Source organism: Pseudopipra pipra, chromosome 6 (assembly GCF_036250125.1).
Source record: "Pseudopipra pipra isolate bDixPip1 chromosome 6, bDixPip1.hap1, whole genome shotgun sequence".
In the NCBI taxonomy this organism is placed as follows: domain Eukaryota; kingdom Metazoa; phylum Chordata; class Aves; order Passeriformes; family Pipridae; genus Pseudopipra; species Pseudopipra pipra.
Genome location: NC_087554.1, coordinates 18,841,816 through 18,864,796, shown reverse-complemented (window position 1 = coordinate 18,864,796; position 22,981 = coordinate 18,841,816). Strand labels below are relative to the sequence as shown.

Genomic DNA, 22,981 nt, shown 5'->3' with positions numbered 1-22,981 from the left:
TTGACACTTCTGCTCTGAAGATACAACTTGAGTCCCAGAGCATTCCTGAGAATAAGAGGCCTCTGAAAGTGAAAAGAGCTAGTGATTCTGCAAACAAGTATGGGAAGGAGTTCAGCACTGACCTGCTCCCCCTCCCTATTACATCAAATGCCAAGGATAGGACAGTATGAAACCATTTGTACAGTCTCACTCTTGGACAACATGAGACTGAAACTGCCTTTTCTCGAGTCCCACATTCACCTAAAGCTGTGAGAGACCAGCATACGGAGCTCACTGAGAAAACGGGCTCCTCTTCAAAACACTGCACACAAACCTCACCCTCTGCACTACAGTGTTAAATCTTCTGTGACCCCTCTTCAGAGAATTTACCTGATCTCAACTTATCTATGGACACAGACCTTAAAAATCTACAGATCAGCTAAGTCTGTGCTTTCCGAGTGAAAATCACTTACATCTTTCATGTGCTTTCATACGCACATCCACGAGAGCAGTTTGGTTTAGGTTAATCTAATTTTCTATCAGTTTAACCAGAATAAGATCAAAATATAAAAATATAGGCAGATCAGTTGTTGAAAGCCTGGCATAAACAAGCCCTGAGCCACAAAAACTCATGACACATGGTAATGTCTACACCCTCAATAGGATATTTGTGTTTATTGAGGCAGCTCTGACAAAATATATGTACCGAGTAGTACTGATAGCCTGCACCAAACTGGGAAAACTTCCCCCTTGTTGCCCCTGCTGCACCCTTTCCTCTAGAGAGGCATTCAGGAGGCCAGGCACCCATCACAAAGGGCATCACTAAGAAAAGACAGCAAGGCTGACAATATTCACCACTGCCAGGTAGCCAAAGAGTGAGAGACCAATATGGACACACAAATGTATCACAGGGCTGTTTCTTACCTGATGACACAAGTAGGGCGATGGAGTCCCTCTGAACCAAGAGGGACTTGGGAGAGTTGAGTTTAGCTCTTCCCTTTTTTCTCTTGACTTTTGGCTTCAGCTGTGTACCTGCCTAGGAACTACAGAGCCCTCCCCAGCTGTCTGATCCAGCTGGAAAACTGCTCCTGCTTCCCACCAGGGAACAGACACTCCTGCTGCAGCTGCACAGCAAGACAGGGTAAAAACAACCTTCCTGGGTTTAAAACTGGGCAAAGTTACAAGTTTCCTTGGTGCTGGCTCTACAGCCAGCAAATACCAGGACTAGTATCATCTCCCCTAACAAAAGCCACTCAACTCGTGGATGACCAACTGGAAGTGAACAATGTGATCATTTTACAGCAGACACCAGCACTTGATAATTGTTTAAACAGCACCTGGCACAGCAGAGGCCTTTATGTCTGTGGAGAGGGGATTTTAATGAATTAAGGGATTTTAATGCACTGAAGTGGAAAGCTTATTTGAACTCTGTTTGTTTAAACAGAGCTCAAATGAATGACCATTTGCAAAACAAACCCAAAGTCACTGCAAATTTTTATCTGAGCACTTTGCGGTAATCTACAGAACTCCCTAAAGTCCTTTAAAAGATAGTGAATGATGAAGCCCCCAGCACCTTGTCCAGGGAGTTTCTGTAGAGAGCCAGACCCCAGTCGCTTCCAGGGCAAGAAAATAGCTGCTACGGTCCTGCAGTCTAAGAGGTGGAAAACCAGATTGGGAAGAGAATGCCAGTAATTTTATAGGACATTTAAAAAACAAATTCAGAACAACTTTATACATTTAACCTAGAAAGAAAAGAGATTAAATAACAACCCAAGTATATCTCCCCAGAAACACAGTGCTCTAAGGAGCCAAAAGCTGCAAATAAAAGCAGGCAAGCATCTGCAGCCAAGCAAGGATGTAGCTCCAAGGCTTCCTATAGGAGCAGTGTCAGGGAGCAAGGCTTGCATCTTCCTAGGAAATCTCCCACCAGCACCTGCACTGGGGCAGCAGACAAGCCAGCAACACCAAAAAGGTGCTGATGCCTCAGAAAGGCTTTGTATGGTTAAACTTCATGGCCAGGTGGACAATGGCACTCACAGTTGGAACTGGGAATCTGCATGGCACAAGGAGCTGAGGAGCTGCGAGGAAAATGGTAGGGGTGGGCAGGGCAAACGAGAGCCACCAGAGACTCACCTAAAAGCCAAAAAGGCTGAGCAGCTATCACAGAAGGGGGATCCTAAGTTAAACATCCCATAATTAACAGTGAGAACTGCATGGGCGTATTTCCTTCCTAGAGTGCTGTTAACACAGCTAGGCATGGATTAATGCCCCATTACTTGCACACCAGGACATCCCTTTTACATTTATTAAAATGATCGAGCAAATTAGTTTCAGAGCCACACACACACCGCAGCAGAGGGAATCATCTCCGTGCTAGGCAGAGAAGCGGTACAAACAGCCCAAAGCTCACACTGACACATGTAAATAGCCCAGGAGCCTCCTCAACCCTGCCTCTTCCTTTTCTCACCTCCCAAAAGCCGGACAGTGACAGAGCAGCCAGAGTGGGATACCACAAGGCAACCCTGGCAAACTCTGGATGTATCTGGTCCTCACAGTCTAAGCCACTGGCAAAGCAGTGCTGTTTTTTGCCCCTGCCTTGCCAAATACCACATACACTACCCACACAGTAAGGGTTTCTTCAGGTCAACCTTTGCATCTGCTCTCCTGACCAGCCTGGGACATGGGGTTTAACTCTGAACCTTTGGTTTTTGCCTTATCATGTGAGGGAAAAGTGCTTACCAGAGATTCACAGCCCAGCGTGGGGCATGGAGGGGAACACACAGACCTCATCTTGTCTCATACCATGTGTCACACTAGCAAGCTTGGACTGGAGATACAGGCACCCAACATCTCCTCAAGCCAAGACATCACAGGAGAAGGAACAGGGTAAGCTTACCCAAACCTCTTTGACCATGCTCACTGCATTTAGTGCCACCACACTGCCCTGTGGATGTGGGTTGCCACCTCTACCCCCAGATGCCACTGCTCTACCCAGTCTGACCTGGGTACAGCATGTTCCTTCTCCTACTCTTCCCCTGACAGGCTGCCAGAGCCACTGCTGGCATCCTCCAAGATAGCTGCAGACTCCCAGTCCACCAGCTACCCCAGTCCTGCCAGCAGCACCCTGCAGCCCTCCCAGAAGCCAGCTCTTTGCTTCTGCCCTCTGCCAGCCCTCCCATTTCCAGGCTCTCTGCTCCCCAGCAGCTCCACTGCAGGTGAGCACATCCTCTCAGGTGCAGAATGCTGGACACGCCGATTTGTCTGAGCACACACAGGCTGACGTCTTGACAGAACACCTTTAGCAAACGTCAGCGGGTGCTGTGGCTGAAGAAAGCAAACCAGTCTTCTCCCTACACTTAAACGTGTTCCCATCCCTGATTTCATGCCAGCACAAACATTTGTGCAGAGCAGTCAGGCAAGAATGAGATAGAAGTGGAGGCCAGCACACACAGGGAGCTGTCACTGAAAGCAAATGTCCAAACTACAACCTTAACTTGAGAATAAATAGCAAAAGGGGAAGCCAGGACTCCCTTCCACATACTTTGATTTGTCTGGAGAGCAGGAAAACTCAGGGACCAGTGAGAGAAGCTGATGTCAAGAAACAGGGCTCAGAGGGTGAGAGGAGGGAGCAAAGCCATGCCAGCATCCACTGTGTCAAGAGGACTTAGCCACGCAACTGCTCATAGTCAGAGAAGGTGGGGGAAGCAATCAGCAACAAATACCCATTGGGAGAGGAGAAACTCTGGAATCAGCACAACACTTTCCTTCTAAGAGCAAAGGTGCGGACACTGCCCAATTTTGCTAATGACTGAAGCAAAGCGGCCATTGCAATGATTAAGGTTTAAAGAGTGCAAAATGAAACTGCAAATATTTCCTGAGAGAAGCTGCTTTCTAGATGTGTGACAAGAACAGAGCGCACGGAGGAGTCGGTACCAGGAAATCTCACCTGGGGAGAAGCTGTCAACTTGGCTCTATGCTGCTCAGAACATTTTGGGATAGAGAGGGTGGAGGGAATTGGTGTCAGTTCTCTGCAGTTCACTTGCCTTTAGGCACTTGAAAGCAGGCACTGACATAAATTTCCTTGCAGGATTAGGCAAGGCAAGAAAACAAAGCAGCTCTCGAACACGCTGGTGGATGCTCCCCACCCTCACAGCCTGTCCCCTCTCCAGCCGTGCAGGGGCACAGCGCGGCCCACTTGTACTATTCTGCCACCAGACACAAGCCCTGGGGCTGCAGACGCAAACTCACCTGCCTCACAAACTCACCTGCCTCGTGGTCAGCGCTCAACTGTCCCCATACCACCCTGAGCTTTGAAAGCACCAAGCCCAGCCAGTGGAGTTTCCCCGCTTGCCTCAGATGATAAAAGGCCAAAGTCCCCACGGGGAGGTGCCATGCCAGCCGCCTGCACCATTGGCTGTTCACACCTCTCCCTTCCATGGAAACAGGCTCAGTGGCACAGTGCCCACTCAGCTGGCAAGACACAGGGATGTCAAGCCCCAGCACGGAGGAAACTCCTTCCTGACAGCCCCCCACAAGAACCCTCAGCTTCTGCAGTCCCTTCCATCCTCCACAACCTGTCTTGTGTGGCTTCCCTCCAGCTGTTTGGGATGGGTGTCCCCCCTCCACCCCCTCCTATCGCCACAAAAACAGTCAGGCTGGCACCCTTGCAAAACCACAGGCAAACTTTGCCCCCATATCCAGCCTCCACTCTCCTTGCGTGCTGGGCTCAGTCTGGGGAGCCTTACTTTCTTCATGCTGTGAGACCCTGTGAGGAGAGAATGCCTCAAAACATTCCCACATGCCACAAAGAAACAGACAAGTTCCCTGGCTGAGGGCATGTTACAGAGATGTTTGGCTTTGCAAACATAGGTGGTGGCAGTACAGATTTACCTGGATGCCCACAGAGGGGGAAAAGAGGAACAAAACTCCTGATCAGCAGTAAAAGCTCCTGAGCTCTCTCTCATCCCAGCTCCATCACTGGCTTGCTCTTCACCTTCAGACAGGATTTCCAACCACAGTTGGTAGCCTGAGAAACACCCTGTGCCTATGACTACATTCTGGCTTAGGAAAAAAAACAAGCCTTGAACAAAAACAGTCCAGCGTCTTAGCATACATATTTACCCATCACATCCTTTACCCATTGGTTTCAATGTAGTCACCCATAAAGTTGCTAGGAGAGGAGTCACAACAGGACCATGCTAGAATGTCACAGGGGACAATCCTGCAAGCCCCTCAGACTACGGCAATGTCCTGCATTCTGATACTGCAAGAGATCCACACAACAGCAGTCAAGAAGACAAAACTGGCTTTGAAAATGCAGCCACCTTCCTCACTCTCCAAAGAGGGAGAGGGCTCAGCACTCAAGAGCTTCTTTTGAGCTGGCAGAACCAACCCTCCTATCTCAGGGAGAAAAGTCCCATTGTGTGCCAGAGGCAGCTCTCTCTCTCTCCAGATTTACCTCCTGCCATCAGTCACCAGGATCACCTCAATGCAAAGCAAAAGAGTTACCAAAAACATCAGCGAGACACTCAGTTGCTTCTAGCAACTGTCCCTCTGTCTGCCTGGGCTCAGCCACACTGGGAAAAGCCAACATAGCCGCTGACTCCAAAGCAAGGATTGAAGTGAGTGGAGTGGCAGGTATTACTGGAAAGCAAGAGGACAAAAGAGCAGAGAAGTAGGTGGGGATGATCCTGCCTCCAGGCAGTAGGAGCAGAAGAAACACACCCAGTTTTCCCACTCCTCTTTTCCTTTGGGCTCTTCATACTGCTGGAAGAATTGGCTGGTCCCCCACTCCCAGTAGAGCATCATGCAACTTTGCCTGCTTTGCCGAGAAATGTTTTACAGTAAGTCAAGACAACAAGCACCTGCTGTTGCCTCTGTGAGAGCAAAGACTTGGAGAAAGGCCTCCAAAAAGCACTGTGGGCAGCAAGAGAAGTGCCTTCCTGATCTGGAGAGCTTCTCCAGGTCAAAAAACAGCGACTTGCTTAGATTAGAGCAGAAGCCATTTGCCCTATTACTTAACAAGGGGAGTCCCATGGAGGCCTCTTCTTGCACCAGCATGATCTCTCTCCTAAACGAGTTTCCTACCCCTCAGATCTACTCCAGGACAGCTCAGGAAACAGACACTAGTTTCATAGGTGCTAGAGCCAGCTCACACTCCAGTTACCAGGTCACATCCCACTTTGGCTGGGCAGAAAAGTTTGCAAAGGGCAACTGCTCAATGTGAAGCCATCTGCCAAGACAGAAAGACTTGAGAAGCAGGCCTGTGCTGATCTGGAACAAACACCTGGTATACCCTTTGACTTTGTGTGTCTTGGGAAACTGCCCTGGATGGAGAGATGGAAAGCTGACCTCATCTTGAAGCTGAGCTTGGTATCAGTACTGCAGCACACCAAAAGGCCCTGGTGCATATCTGGGACCTGTTATTTTAGTGGCTGCACTGACCTTCAGCCCTGGATGCAAGGACTGAACTGCAAGATGTGATGAGTAAGGACAGCTGTTAGGTGAAGTGACTCACCCAGGGTTCACGTGAGAAGTCTTGCTATCCAAGACATTGGAGCTGCCAAGTTGAAGGAACCGGAGGGAAGGTTTCAGCAGGACAAACAAGCTTGCAGTCATCTTACTAAGAACACATGGAGTCATTAAAACACTCTCTGAAGGCAGTGCAAGAGAGAGACAAGAGGTCTAAAAGTCCTCAAAGAACCCCTGGCAACACTCAGGGGGAGGCAAAGGAAACCCATGGGAGATGTTGGCGCTCTTCCCATCTCAACCTGCCTCCTCTCCAAGTTCTCAAAAAGGCAGTTGGGTCTAGTGGATGAGTCTCAAGAGACCTGGCTCCTCTGCGCCACACAAATGCCACATCAAGTATGCTACAGCCCTGCTGCCCTGTCATTCCTATGAACATTTACAACACAAGTAAATAGCCTCTAAATTTAGGACAACTATTCATGCTCAAAGGCAAACTCAGTCTTGGAGTAGGTGCCAGAAGGCCAAAAACCCTTTCCATTCCTGTTATCATAAAATCTTCAGTGATGCGGTGATAAGAATTCAGGGCGTGGCCACAGCAAAAATTCAGGCTCAGCACGTTGCTTGAAAATAGTGGTGAGTTCCAATCTTTGGTCTGTAGAGACCTGCAAGTCCCTCCACCAGTTCAAAGGGATCCATAAAAAGTACCTACAGAACAAGTTATACGTATGCAAACACAATGAACTATATATATGTATGTAAGTGGCAACCTCTACATAAAATGATTATTTAAATTAAGATTATAATGAGCGAAGTTATTTTGCATCTGAAGAGCCAACAAGTGGAAGCACAAGACAACTGAGAGATAGGAAAATTGCCTGCACATGATCATGTTGGTGTACAAGCAAGTGCAGCTTGAACATTACTGGACAACATAAGTGGGTTTATTGCCAGCAATGCCCTTTACAAGTGCCTGTAAAGGCACTACATGATTGAGAAATCATGTAGTCACATGTTGAACTGGTGTGATTCTAAATATTTTTAAATCCACCTTCCTCTGGATCTGTTCTCTGTACCAGTTTTTAAGAAATTACAGCTTCAGAGAAATGCAGCATTAGCTGAAGAAAGAGGACAGCTTCACTGAGCACTTGGGAGTCTGGCAGATGGGAGACAGAGCTGGGAGAACAACTAAAAGCTTATATACAGCATTTCTCTTCAATAATCTGTGGTGGTCAAGGCAGAGCCAGCTGATGGTGACAGACAGACCAACCCTTTGATCTGGAAGGACATACCATGGAGAAACTACATGGTGCAAATCCCTCACTTGCTCTGCCAAGAGACCAGTAGAGTAGAAAAAAGTTCCCTCCTCCCAATTTAAAATAATCACCATGTACAAAACAGTAATTAAAAACAATCAACCAAGAAGCCCAAGGGAAAGCAAGGGTCGGGTTCTAGTTCACTCAGTAGGAATGAGGTAGAGCACTGAGCTGAGGTCCTGAGGCATGAAAGGGACCATTCATTCCCTATCAGCAGCAAAACCAGGGCTCTTGGCTCTCAACTTTCTCCTCTGAAAGAGAGGGGTGCAAGTGGTCCTGTTGGGAGAAATAAGCATCTTTTCAGGTCAAATTGCATCAGTACCTCACCAGAGCAACACAACCAACCACAGAGCTGTTCCTGCTAGATGCCTTGAAGTGTGTAGTCCTGGAATGGTGTTGGCTCACTGTGGCCAAACCCAAGGCTGCCAGAGGGGAAGGACTGACAGCTCAGGTCAGTGTTGTGCCCACTGTGGACTCTGTGCTGAGACCTGGCAGCCCTGCCCTGGGGATCACATGGGGTGTTCAGGATGCATGTGATGCTATTCTAGGCCTTCAAGACACTGATGATGGCCCTAAGTCAAGGAGCTTGGTGGTAGCTGTGTCAACGACCGACTGCTATGGATGACCATCACCTTCATGTCACAAGATGAGTATGTTTTTTCTCAGAACACTGCATGCAGCACTAGAAAAGACTTTTCTTCTTGAAAGCCCATTGCCCTTCTCTGGACACCAGCACTTCAATGTCCTTCTTTCAGCGAGGGGCCCAAAATTGAACATGGGATTCGAGGTGTGGGCTCAACAATGCCTAATATAGAGGGAAAATCACTGCCCTGGTCCTGCTGGCCACATATTCCTGATACAGGTCAGGATGCCATTGGCCTTCTTGGCCACCTATGCACACTGCTGGCTCATGTTCAGTCAGCTGTCAACCAGGTCCTTTTCCACCAGGCAGTTTTCCAGCCACTCTGCCCCAAGCACTGCATGGGGTTGTTGTGACACAAGTGCAGAACCCAGCACTTTGCCTTGTTGAACCTCATACGGTTGGCATCAGCCCATTAATCCAGCCTGTCCAGATCCCTCTGTAAAGTCTCCAGCAGAACAACACTTCCACCCCTGTCACCTCACAGGGCTGGTTACCCTGAGGATCACCAATCTTTCTGTTAAAGACTGAGACAAAGAAGGCATTAAGTACCTTGGGCTTTTCCTCAGCCTTTGTCACTGTTTCCCCCAGCATGCAATAAAGGATGGGAATTCTCCTTGGCCTTGTCTTGTTGCTGGTATATTTATAAAAACACTTTTTATTACCTTTCACAGCAGTGGCCAGATTGAGTTCTAGCTGAGCTTTCACCTTTCTATTTTTCTCTCTACATGACCTATTGACACCCTTGTATTCTTCCTGAGTCATCTGTCCCTTCTTCCTGTTGCCGTGGGAGTTATGTGCTGAAAAAATCTCCCGAGCAGTTAATTAGGGGTGAGATAAGAAAGGGTTTATTATGCCAAGGCAAAGATGTTACAAGACGCGCACAGGCCGTGCCTGAGATGTTACATTTTATAATATCATTCATCCAATCCCAGATGTGTCCACCCTGTGGCCTTTACTCTGGACCGCCCCAGGTCCACCCCCTGAAAATGGGTCTGGGGTGCATTTTGGGACCCTCTGTTCATCCTATCTTCATCTTCATCAGAGCACAAAGGGTACATAGTTACCTAATTCTTGACCGTATTCTGTGGTTTAGACCCTGATATGCTGTTCTGCCAACAATCTAGGCCTTGCCTTGACAAAAGACTAAACATTTCTACTGGATTCGGGGGTAGGAGTGATATAGGGAGCATAGAATGGGGTAAGAGGGTTAAGGAATGTGTAAACAAGGGTGCTACAGGGAAAGGGATGCTGCTTTTAGAGTCTACTTCCACTACTTATAAAATTTACAAGTATTAGAAAAATAAAAACCATTAGGGGCTTAAGGCATCATTCCAAATGTCATAAACTCTCCTTTTCTTCCTCTGAGTTCCTGCAAAAGCTCCCTGTACAGCCAGGCTGGCCTTCTCACCTGCCAGCTTGTCTTTTGACACACAGGGACAGCCTGCTCCTGTGCCTCTAAGATTTCCTTCTTAAAGGATGCTCAGCCTTTCTGGATCCATTTGTTGACCTCCTTTCTTACTTCACCAAGAATTGAAAACACTGTACTTTCATGGCTGCTGTGCCCAAAACAGCCTCTGACCACCACATCTCCCACCAGCCCTTCTCTGTTTGTAAACTGCAGGTCTAGTGGAGCACCACCCCTCACTTACCAGCTGTGTCAGGAAGTTATTTTCCACATACTCCAGGAACTTCCTAGAGTGCCTCCTCTCCACTTGTTGAGCTTCCAGCAGACATCCAGAAAGTTAAAGTCTCCCAGAAGAACAAGGGCTGGCAATCGTGAAACATCAGCCAGCTGCTTATAGAACATTTCATCTGCCTCTTCATCCTGGTTGAGTGGTCTGTAACAGACTCCCACCAGGATGTTGGCCTTGTTAACCTTCCCATGGCACTCAACCTGATCATCACTATCCTTGAGCTCCAGACAGTCAAAACACTCCCCAATGTACAGAGCCACTGCCTCTCCTTCCTTGCCTATTCCTTCTGAAGAGCTTATAGCCATCCAATGCAGCACTCCAGTCATGTGAGGCATCCCAAAATGTTTCCATGATGGCAACTACGTCAGAGCTTTCCTGATGCCATACTCCCTCCCAGTTTCTCGTGCACCTCCTCACTGGCAGAGAGTGGGAAATGGAAAAGTCCTTGATTTAGAGTAAGCAGTACCTAGCAGCAACTAAAATATCAGCATATTATCAACATTATTCTCATACTAAATCCAAACACAGCACCGTACCAGCTACTAGGAAGACAATTAACTCTATGCCAGCTAAAACCAGGACACTGGCTAAAAAGCTGCCCTGGAAAAACACCTCCTATCTTGGTGTGTGCCAAGCAGTTCACAGCTCTGAGTCAGCTACTCTGATCCTGCTTGGAAAGACTCCTTCCCACCAAGCTGAGCAGTTTTCCTTCCTGCCCCTGAAACAAAGGACAAAAAGAGGAGGAAGGGGGAAAAAAATCACCACCTCTGGGTAGCATCTGAGGTACCCCAGAAGCTGTTTATCTTCCCACAGACTTTTTCATGGACACCTCTGCAGCTCTTCACCCATCGCAGTTCCTCATCCCACTAACCACTCACAGAACCTTCACTCAAAAATTGGGCTGTCCTGAGAATGGGCTCTAAGGAAGGACAAATAAATTTATCTGTTTCAACCTGCTGCATATGGACTCATGTGCATCCGCTGTCATCCCACAGTCTCACAGACTTTTATTTTCCCAACAAAAACAAAAAACCTAAACAAACAAAAATTTAAAAATAAAAACAAACCCCCAAACAAACAAACAAAACCCCACAAACCCCCAAAAAACAAAACAAACAAAAAACCCAAACAAAAACCCAAACCAACCAAGCAAACAAACAGCAAAAAAAACATTCAAACCCACAAAACACCTGGTGGCAAGCATTCTGGCAGCTTTCCACTGGACCTAGCCAAGCGCTGTGTGTGGCAAGTCCCAGGCCAGTAAAAGGAACAGAGGACCACAGTGCTGCAGAGAATGAAATTGCTTGCAACTATTTTTGTTCTTTCACAAGAACCTTGTTCTTTCACAGTTTCAGATATGAGCAGCACCAGAATACACTAGCTACTTCCTTGCCCCAGGACTCACCGGGGGGAAAAGGGTAGACAATGAAGTAAAATAGTACATAACCTGATTGGAGCAGAGTTCCAAGCACGGGTTGCTGAAGTTTATTTCTGCATATTTCCACCTCCCAGTCAGTGTTATATTTCGCTGATTCATTCTCCAGATCCTTTTCTACAGACAGCACAGGGCATAGGAAACATCCAAGGCTGGCTGTTTAGTAAACCCGCACTGAAAGCTCCCTTCCATCTACTGCTAATTCCCTTCACAGCTCTGCTCGTTAATAAAAATACAACACAATAAAAGAGAACCGCACACATATACACCTTGCCCAGATTTCCTCCATACTGGCTGGTCCTGAGTCACCACCGGTGATTAACTGTTGCTGTGCACTGAGGAGGACACGGTTATTAAATTAATAGGGGCTGCTTAACCTGGCTACAAATATACATGAGTTCTTTGTGCCTTAGTGAGCTAATAAGGCATGTGCTAATTACATTAATTCAAACAAGCCCAGCATGCCCTGAGGGCAAGTGAGAGAAGGGTGCAGCAAACCCAGGCTCTTTCATAATAGCTGAGAGAGAGTGGAAAGTACTTGCCTTGACAGGGCTTTTGGAGAAGCAGCACCAGAGTGCTGTGGCTGGCACCCTACGGCGCGGTCAGCCCAGCTGCTGCCTGGCTAAGGTGCAAAAAGCCCTGCTCGTTCACCCAGCCCTCGGTACAATGATGGACACAGGATCCTCTCTCCAAAGGTCCAGCCAGCTTCTCTCTTCCTACCTCTGTGGCCCAGAGCACGTCACAAGTCTTGAGATGACACTGCTGACACACTGTGAGGCAGAGACCCTGTAGGGAACCCCTTTCCCACAGGGACCACATGGTACCAGCAGCCACAAGCCACGGAGCAGCACCAAGGGCTGCAAGTCACCCAGCATTCAGCCATGTGCTGCTCCTCACCCAGACTTGTCTCCTCCATGTCCCTGAAGTCAGCCAGGACAGCTCAGCCAGACAGGCAGCATGCAGAGCCTGCAGCGTGAGCTTAGCCAAGTTAAGCAATCCCAATATCCTCCCTTAACCTATCTGGCAATGGAGGCAGGCAGGCCAGTGCGTACCTCCCATGTCAAAATAAGAACAGAACCTTCAGAAACAGGACAAGCTGCAGCAGGGAGAAGCAAAAGAACATCAGGAAAGAGAGACACAATCCCAGCAAGGTTCAGATGCACTCAGAGAGGAGCCTCCCACCTCTTCAGCCCAAGGTTAACCAGATCCCTCACCTCTGCCACCCCTGGCGAGGAAGGCTCAGAATCAGCTATGTTCACACTAAGGGTGTCTGCTAGACACTGCCACCACTTCTTACCATGCAAGGGAGGGATAGGAAGAGGAGAGGAAGTGGGTCATACTTCTTTGCATCTCCAAGGACAGGTGCTCACCGAGTGCTTTCTGAAGCACATGCTCTTCCTGCGCGCGCTAGGGGATTGTGCTGGCGCAAAGGAAAGGCATTGGGGTGTTTTTACCCTCTGTTCTCTTCTTCCTATACCACTTGAGTCTGGCAGTACACAGGGCCATCCCTAGGAGACCTGAAAAGCAACAGTCTTCTCTGGCAGTAAGGACACGATGCTGTATCTCCCCCTCAAAGAGAGAATCTACAATCAGGCACCAGGTGAGACCCAATGCTGTGGAAAGGTAGCACAACACAGTTTGTCCTGCACAAAGAGGCACTGCTACAGGCTCAGTGCAGTCTTGGCAGTGTGTTGGCAAAGAAGGTGCAAATATTCTCATGAAGGGAACAGTACCAGGGATTTTTAGCCCCTGGCAATTGCATCTCTCTTATGACATGTGATTTTCTTTCCCAGAAGAGGCTGTGGTTACTCAACTGCTAGCCCAGCATAACATCAGGCTACTGCCAAAAAAGAAGGGAGCTCTCCCCTCCCTCAGCAAATTGAAGAATTCATTTTGGACCAGGCCTATTCCCAGGTCAATATGTAGCTGCAAACACACAAATGCTTTTGCTGGCACAAGCAGAGAGAGGCAGGAGTGGAAGCAGGGCTGCCCCTCTTGGCAGCAGCCTGCAGCCTGCCTGCTGTGCACATCAGAAAAAAAAAAAAAACAAAACAATGAAACAGAAAAAGAATCCTTCCAGGGAAGCCTGGGGGATAAGAGCTTCTGGGCCCTCACCAGAATTTTTTAAAAGACCTAGAAATCCAGAGCCCTGTGGGTCTATGTGTCAACTGATAGCTGTCACTTAGTGTCCCAAAGAGGGACAGCTTGAGCTTGACTGGAAGTGGAAAGCATCCATCAAACCCCACATCCTGTCCCTGTAGCAAAGCCACAGTGCCCCGAGAGCCACCAACATGGGAACCAACGCTAAAATATCTCAGGTTAATCAAAGAGGACCCCAGGGTGTGAAAGGACATACTCCCTCCTGTGTCACCTTTTAGAGTCAGAAGCTGGGCTCCACCTAAAGCAAGGTGACTGAGAAGCATGGAGCAGGAGCCACCACATAAGCTCTGCTTGCCAGAGCCAAAGGTGTACTTCAGGTGCCTTTTGTACAAGGGACCAGACATACAGAATTGACAGGATAACAAAAGGACATCTCCCAGCCTGCCAAACACTTTGCAGCAGCAGGCAGAGACCTCTCTGAGGAAGGAAGCTTATCTCATTACTTCTCAGAGCTGAAGGTAGACTTTGACTAATGCTCCCAGTATACTAGAAGAAATGCCACTTAAATGTCATGTTAATCAATATTCCTTGTCTCTCAGCCACAGGATACTGCTGCTGCCAGTCCCTTTGCTGTGGGGGTACGTGAACACAACTGCTCTTTTCCTGCATCACAAACAGCATTTCCCTCCTCCCCACCTCAGCTGTTTGCTTATGTCAAAGCTGTTCAGATCATAGCAAAATGGTTCCTAGCTAAACACACAGCAGCAGCCCCACATGGGTCATGCTGCTCCTAATGAGGTTAGCAGCTCCTCCAGGGAAACTTGTACGCACTCTGTGACAAGTGGAGGAATTGTCAAGGGGACTGCAACCACCGCCTGATGGCTCCAGAGTCTATGGCATAGTCCATTCACTGGCTCCCTGCTCACCCAGAGTGCTCTGAATCAGCAGATTGCAAGGCAGGCAAGGCATTCCCAGCAGGAAGATAACATATTTCGGAGGCTACAGACAAATGACAACACGTGCAGTCCTGCTCACCTAAACAGAGTGCAAGGGGATGGGTAACACAAGAAAGGAAAAAGAGTGAGAGGAAAAGAAATCCTTCTCTAGACATTAAATGTCTAACCTGGCTACTCCGCATGTGCAGTGCAATGCCGCTACCTGCCAAATGTATCCACAAGAATTTACCTGACACATCCTCAGTGAAGCAATTCATCTTGCACTGCTTAAGAATTAGACCTGTCTTCAGAAAGTTTCCAAACAAAAATCATCCCTGAAGGACACCTCACAACTCTGCTCTGACTACCAAACAACACTGTCTCATCAAACAGTGAGTGGCAGGAACAGCAGGCAGCAGTAGACACAAGGAGTTGTCGTGCCAGTGAGAAGTGTAGCAGGCACGTTGCCTTGGGAGACTAACAATGGTTTGGCAATGCAGGAATCAAGACACACGGTTCTGCTCAAGAGGTCCTTGGACAAGGACTTCTGGGCTTCATTGCACCACCCCTTCAGAGTCAGCTGTGGCTACTGACATGGGAACCTGCCTGCCTCACAGCAGAGCCACTCAGGAGGTGAGGCACCACTCTGCTGCTGCCATGGTTGGTGTCAGGACCCCAGGTCTAGTCCCATCTGGGGAACCCATGTTCTCCTTCCCCTGCAAGAGCAGTAACCTCATCAGGGGAGAGGAAGAGGGAAGGCTGGCCACAGCAGCCAGCTCTGCGGGAGTTCATCAGAGTCCCCAGCCATGACATGGAAACCCTCTCCTATCGCACGTCCTTTCAAGCTGCCAGCAAGCTTGCCAGCTCACATATATGCAGAGGTGTGTCCAAACAGCACGTGACCTTTAGCACAGCTGATCCATTTGTTTCCAGCTCCAGACCAGCTCAATTTGCACTGACACAGGTCCCGGTAACTGCACCCTATGACCTCCCTACAATCTCACCCGTGTGCCAAGCAACACCTCAGAAGCTGCACAGCAGCTCCGCAGCCTCTCTCCGTGAGCTGACCCCATGCCTCTGCAAACTGGCCATCGCCCATCTTCACCAGAGCAGCCTGACAAGCGGGCACAGCTGAACCTCACCACACCAGAGACCTGGCAGAGCCACAGAAACTGAGTCAGCAGTGCGCAGGTGCCTCCCGAGCACATGGATGCTGCGGGAGCAGCCTGCTCAGCTTCCCCAGGAGCGTGCTGGCAGGCTGCACGCTGCACGGCGCACTTGGGCACGCGCCCACACACAGCTCAGCAGCGGCCTGGCATTTCTTCCCCCCTTTCCAAAGTCAAATTCAGACCATCTGTTGAAGTATTTCTGCAACTCATCCCTCTTTCAGCAAGGGCCAGGGGCTGATTTTAGTTGTTTATATAGCGTCTGGCATTTCTGTTGTGCTTATCACTTCAGTATCCAAGCTATTTCCTTCAAGCTCTCCATTAGTTGTGAAGAACCAGAGTGGGGCACTGGTGATTCTACATTGTAAGTTTCTGCAAAAAATAAAAAAACAGCATTAAAAAGACAACAGCTGCTCAGGTCATGCACACATTTAGTTGCTAACAAGACGAGTGGGACAGTTCAGGGGAAGGGGGTCTGGCCATCACAATGAGTTTTATGTCCATTAAAAAAACTATTACCCCTAGAAAACAGCCTTCATAAACAACAGCTACTCCCAAAGGATAAGATGAAACAACAAGTGCACCTGTTGCCTTACAGAGAAGAGCTCAGCTTACCCAGGGCATGGAAAAGGAAGCTACTACCCCTGTCTTGAAAAAGCCAACACAAATTGAAAAAGGAAATTTAACACCTAGAAGAAGAGGCCATTTACTACATCAGATCATACATTCTGCAACAGCTGCCATTGCCATTGTGTACAAGTGGCAAAACCCTGGAAGCACTTCTGTCCCCATTTCATTCTAGGGAACAGAATCAGAGACATTTTATTGCTTATCCCAGGTCGAGCTCTAAATCTGTAGCAAAGGAGAAAGCAATACCCAAATTCACAATTAGCCCCTGACACAGCCTGTCCCTAAAACACAATTACTTCTTTTTTATAAATCCCTACTGTAGAGCAAAGAGTGCAGCACTGAACAGGGCACCAAACATGCTCCCAGTCTGCACATGGCCTTGAAGAAGGTGTTTCCATCCCACCACACCTGTCAGGCAACAGGGAACTGCCCTCTGCCAAAGAGAAGATGCACTGCCCCAGACTAAGCACATCACATGCTACTGCTTCCTTCCATGTGCTTATCCACACAAAGCCAGCACTCCTCCTGGGTAGGAGCTTCCACACCACACAGCGTAGCCCTTGTCAAAGCAAAAGGGCTTCACTGGAAGCTGAATTCAGAAATGCAGGATCAAGCTACTGGATTTCCTTCTGGCTTGATCCAAACCAACTGCTCACTTGCACAGCATCTCTTTCCTACTAAAATAATTTGCTGAAAGTCCCCTATCTTTGTTCTTTAATTAAAATAGAAAAACACATACCTTCTCTCTTCCCAAACACCTCCTCCAAGCCAGTTAGTCACTCAGTGCAGAAGCACCAGTGACCTGTATAAGAGAGGAAGATTTCCTTCTCCTTCCCTCTCCCCACCTTGTCCACAAAGTTCCTTATAGCTGGGACAGCCTTTAAATTGAAAGTATGAGCCCCAACCACGGAGTCAAACTCCAGGAGGGGCAGGCACAGTCTTCAATGTGACTACAGTCATGTCCAGCTCCTCGAATGCATGCTATTCTGGGAAACTCACAGCTTGGTTAAAACCAGCCTCTCTCCTCCTGCCTCTGGAAAAATGCCTCTGACACAGGAAAGAAAAAAAATCCAGACAGCTGTCCTGATACATCATACACCAGCATCAGCGCCAAAGGAAGGAGCAGGGCACAGGGAGTTTTGACAAGAGATAGCCACCCACCCACAAGAGCACTACCAAAATAAGAACAAGAAACAGTGACAAAAAAAAAATTAACAAAATAAAATAAGATTGCATTCCTGTGAGCAGCTTACCACAGGTTGCACTAAGTTAAGATCAGTCGAGACCCCACAAATTAAATAAACAGTATCCCATCGCATTTCTTCTGATACAGAACAAGCAGCACTGCCTGGGTGCCTCTCCCTTCCCCAAGGATATAATCTCCATGTAGACAGCCCTCCTAAGACAGCAAATGTTCAAAGCTTTTATATTTGCAGATGTGTAAGAGGAAACTGCCAGACACAAATCCAAACCACCTAGAGTGACAAGGTCTTTTCACTGGGTTTGTCTGGGGTTTTGCCTTGTTTTCTAGAGCTTTTGTACCTCCTGTTACTTTATTTTCCCAATAACTTGAACTACTAGGCAATCAATACTGCAAGGTTAAAGCAACATCCAAGTTTGGCATCAATCCACCTCCTTCTTCCTGCTATCTTTGTGCTGGAAAACAAACAGAAGGGGACAGGAAAAAAAATATTTATCTGCTGTTAGGATTAGCTGGAGCAACACAGCATTAGCTCTAGCAACCCGCCACACTGTTAGCTGGATATGGCCAAATGACAGTCCCCAGTCCAGTCAGGCACAGCCAGAGCACTCAGCCTTGCCAAAGGAGGATGGCTTCATCAAATCACAGGTACCAGAGAAGTTGAAACACACTGCCCTGTCAGATCTCAGACACCTCTTTGGCAGAGGAGAAGAGGAGCTTGCAGTCACGTCCTGATGTCTCACTGCAGACACACAAGGCAACCGGCTCCAGCTGGAGTCCACGAAGCCATTTGTGAGGAATGCCACGGTGTTCAACATGTTCAACAGTAAAAAATAAAAACAATGCACTGCTTTCAATAGGCAGCATCCCTAGCTCCTTTGCCATGATAAGCAATTGACAATTCCAACTCTCCCAGCTTCTAATTGTGCAGATGTTTGGCCACTTCTAAGAAAGCCCAAATATGCAAACACAGGCATCAAAGCAGGCTTTTGCATTTCCTGAAAGCACCATTAAGGATTTAGGTGAATGCATACACAGATGTAAAAGGAATAATTACCAGTCCTTATGTACCTGCAGTAGCAGAAGGCAGGATGCTGTGACCAGGCAATTTCTTCCCCACATGCACTGTTGCTATCGAAGGAGCAGTGCAGGCATTTGTCCTTACACAGTGTTGCAGAATTAAACACGGGAGTAGAGGCAGCTGGGAGGAAAGCGTGTCCAACTGGAAGCCTAACAGGACATTAACAAACTTGTACATGACAGGCTAAAAAGGCTTTGAGCCCAGGCTCTTCCTGTTGCTCAAGGGCTCCCACATGATGGCTCAAACTCCGCTGGTGCAAACCAAATTTGCTCCACTGCCTCTGCCAGAGCTACATCAAGGGTGAAGGAGCACAGCTCTGAGACACCACTGACCTGCCATAGCTGCGTAGAAATTTCATTCTGGGGAAAAACAAAGCAAATAAAAAATAAAAACACCCCATCAACAAAACAACAGGGGAAAAAAAATCCTGAAAAACAAAGGCCAGGAAGAAGGTAGGCTTAGGAAGAAATGCCTCTCTGTTCTGGAACAGCCTATAAAAGGGGAAACTGCAGAAAAACCCTTCACAGGACATTAGCACCCTACCATAATACACATGAACTGCAGCACTCAGGATCACAAAGAAATTCATTTGTCCCAGACATTCCAAATCCAGTTTGGTTACACATTGTCTCCCTATCACAGGCTCTCCTAAACACCGGAACAAAAATATTTTGCATTTTTACTCCTCTTTTCCTTTTCCCTTGAGGCCTAGTTCAAAGCTCTTCTGTGTCATTCTGGCAGCACAAAGTGATTTTAGGCAGACAAACCCAGCCCATTAAGAGATACACCCTGTGTAGGGCATCTTGCTGGCACTGGAAAGTTGGCAGCGCAGAAGATTTGCAGTTCCCTACCCCCAAGTGAGCCCAAGGATCAAGTGACAAAAGCAAGAATCATGCTGGAACAAGGCAGACCTGCTGCCAGCCAGCACCAGGGGACCTCCACAGTTATGTTCAACACTGATAAACTTTTCTTCCCAACACACAAGCCTTGCATCCGCTGGATTTCACAAGGACGTACCATCTTCCAGTAAGTGTGGTGAATCTGGCAATTACCCTCCAAGAGCGTTTTATTTCCACAGTGGGGTGAAAGAGAGTCCAGAGGTTTGCCAACATCTGTAAAACATGTAACCAGCAGCCCAGCAGCAAACCCAAAGCCTGGCCCCTTGGAGAACCGGAGATGGAGACCATGCAGCCTTACACCACACCAAGGCACTCCCTGCTGAAGGAGCAACTCATCAGTCACTCTCACAGCCTCCTGTCTGCAGATTATTCAGATAAAATCCAGAGTGTATTAAGGAAATTTCCCTGTCTGACTATCCAGGAGCCACTCCAGGAGTCACACTCTCACCACCCCAGATGGGCCCCAGCAAGGGGCTGCTGGGACTGAAGCCCTTTCACATCGCACGGCTCCAGTGACCTGACAGGTGTCCTACTTGTCTCCCTGCACACTCCCCACTCACACAGTCAGACAAGGTTTCCTTACCAGCTCAGCCCTGGGTTTACCACAGCAGAGTCTCAGATGTCTGGATCCTTAGAGGAATTAAACTGTGGTGCAGCAACACAAAAAACCAGCTCAAGATGGTGCCTCCTGGGAGAGACCCCCAACAAAGGCTTTTATACTCTTACAGCTCGGACACCCAAACAGTCTGGGGTCTTCCTGCTGTGTCATCAGCTCCTGGCCAATGCCAAAGGTCCCTATGCCCTTTGCTGTGCAAAGGGTTGGTATCTGGTTATAGTTCCTTGCCTGGGGCTCCCATCATTTCCCCCCACCACGGGCACAACCTGCAGCTGCACACCCAGCTATCAGCACTAAACATATTCCTCAAGAAGTGCCAAAGACAATTAACTGTTTCCACACCATTGCAGACTCTGCAATGAGGGTGTTCCCTAGACTGGGCTTTAGCCGTCGTGGAAAAGCTGTTCTTAGGGGAATCTGTGGAAGTGGACCCCTGGTCAGGGATGCTGGCTCTATACGTACGTTTTACTGTAGCTAAACACAGCACATTTCCCCACCTAAAAACGCTGCTGCCCTTCTCCAGAAAATCATGCCCTCCTACTATTTCACAATTCTCAGAATGACAACAATTACGCAAGAACAACTGTATAGGCACATGAAATGTTTACAGCTTCTAAGCAAAACTTTCCCCATTATAACACCCTCATCAGAGCACAGCTCCAAATCCTCATCGCACCCCAGCTTCAAGGCACACCAAACACCAGTTGCTGCATCACAGTGCCTTCACTCCATCACACCTTTGCCCTGCCAGAGACCTACAACACAAAACATGACGCAAAAGTGAGCAGGGGGCTGTTTCCACATGTACATGCTGCTGTCACCTTGGCCAGCCAGGTTGATATTTCTACCATCTTGCCCACTAACTTAAATACTGGCAGGAAAGGAGCAGTAAATGGCCTTGACAAGCTGTCAGTGATTTCTACTTTTTAGTAACCTAATACAGCACACTACCCCTTCTTAAAATGGCAGCAGGAGGATCTTCTAGGGTTCTGGCATCTTAGTAAGACATTAACAAGATTGCTGGACATCAAACAAGACTGCAGACTTTCCTTCAGAACAGAGCAGGGCTCCAATTTATGACACAGATTTGTTCCCTATTCCAATTCAGCCAGCCATCCTTGTCAACATTTGCCACCACCCTCAAAATATAACACTCCTTACTATGACAGGCACTCAGTGAACAGATGAGCCCAAGGGCACAGCACCAGAAAAAAACTGCACCTGTGTGAACAAGAAGTAGTAGCACGCAGTTAAAAAATCCTACAGGCAAGACACTCAAAGGGGTAACTCCTCATTATATCCTGGCGTTTATTTTCTGGGGAAGAGGTTAGAGTAACTCCTCCTATTAAAACTAGTCTACATCCTTGTCGTAACAGCTTGCAAAGCAAAACACAAGCAGCGGACAAGAAGACAACCACCACCCAGTCCCACAGGATACACTGTTATCAGCCGAGTACCACTATAGTTCAATTGCCTTTTGCTTGCATTTGCCAGAAGCGAGTTCTGAGAGGCAAAGCCACAGTTACTTGCAGTGATCAAAAATCACTGCAGATATCATCCCAACTGCAGCAGCAATGCCACGAGGTCAGATCCTAACAGCAGCGAGACTCTCAGAGATGAACATACTATGGTAAAAACACTTAGTATTTAACTGTAAATACTTAACAGCTACACGATATTAGGCCCAACAAATATAGCTGGAATCCTGCTCTGACACCTGCCAAAGTGAAGAAACTAAAAGCTGAGAGGCTCTGCAGGAGAGAGGCCTGGGGCATTGGAAAATCCCATTTCCACAACTTTGCCTTCACCCAGCAGGAGCACAGCAGCTGCAGAGGGTGCAGCGAGAGAGGAGAGGAGAGGATGCTTGGGGTCCAATTCCCGGGGTGACCTTGAGGAAATCCCACAGTCTGTCCGTGTTTCCACTTTCCCCATCCACTGAATGAAGAGCACAATAACCTTGACCTACCTCAAAGAGGCACAGATCTGGCTTAGGAGAGTCTGGAAGGAGCTCAGAGGGGCTTAGATGCAGGACCCTGCCCCGCGACCAGGGAGGCCAGAGAATCCTACGAATCGCCCCAGAAACCAGAAGCCCCGGAGAAATTCTGAAGCCGCTTTGAACACAAAAAGCAGCAGCTCCGCGGCACTAAAGGGCTCAGTGGCACCGCACACGTGTCACCCGCAATTTCCCCGGCGCGGGCAGGGAGAGGAAGGCGCGCCGAGGCTGCAGCCCCCGCGCCCCGCAAGGGCAACCCCCGCACCACGGAAAGCGGGGGGCGACCAGCGCCGGGCCCCCAGGGCCGGCAGAGGGACCCCGGCCCCAGGGAGGAGGGGAAGGGCTGGGCAGCCTTAAAACCCCCAGGATGAGGAGGGGAGGTGGAGATCGGGGGAGCTCGGAGCTCCCGGAGGTACGCAGCGGGCCAGGGCAGCCCGCAGCCCCCGGGGCGAGATGACGGCCCCGCAGGGAGGGGGGGTGCAGGAAGGGCGCCCGGCACAGCCCTGAAGTGAGGGGCCGGGGTGAGCGGCGACGGGGCCAGTACAGCAGGGGCCAGGCCGGGGGGGGAGATTGGCACCCCGGCGGCAGGAGGGGTGCCGGGACGCCCGGCGGCGCTCCCGGAGGGCCGGGGAAAGGCCGTACCCGCACTTACCGAGGCGGCGGCGGCTCCCGCCGGGGCCGGGGACGGTGCGGCGCGGGGTGCGGAGCTCCTGGCGCGGCGCGGCCCGGCCCGGCTCAGCTCTGCCCCCTCCGGCCGCGCTCGGCGCAGGAACAGCCGCCGCCGCCGCCGGTCCCTCCCCGCCGGGGCGGCCGCCGCGTCCCCATGGC

General features: G+C 49.0%; 1 protein-coding gene across 2 annotated transcripts in view; it reads right to left on the bottom strand.

The window, feature by feature from the left end:
• Window positions 1-22,904, bottom strand: part of SLC25A22 (solute carrier family 25 member 22) — a 52,373-nt gene extending 29,469 nt beyond the window's left edge. Inside the window, exon 1 of one of the 2 annotated variants that reach the window (XM_064657654.1) lies at window positions 22,806-22,904. The gene's annotated coding sequence lies outside the window, so the exon portion shown is untranslated. Of the gene's footprint in view, window positions 1-4,244; window positions 4,269-22,805 lie in introns of those variants that run through there. The other variant, XM_064657655.1, reaches the window with a different exon arrangement.
• Between the last annotated feature and the right edge of the window lie 77 nt (window positions 22,905-22,981).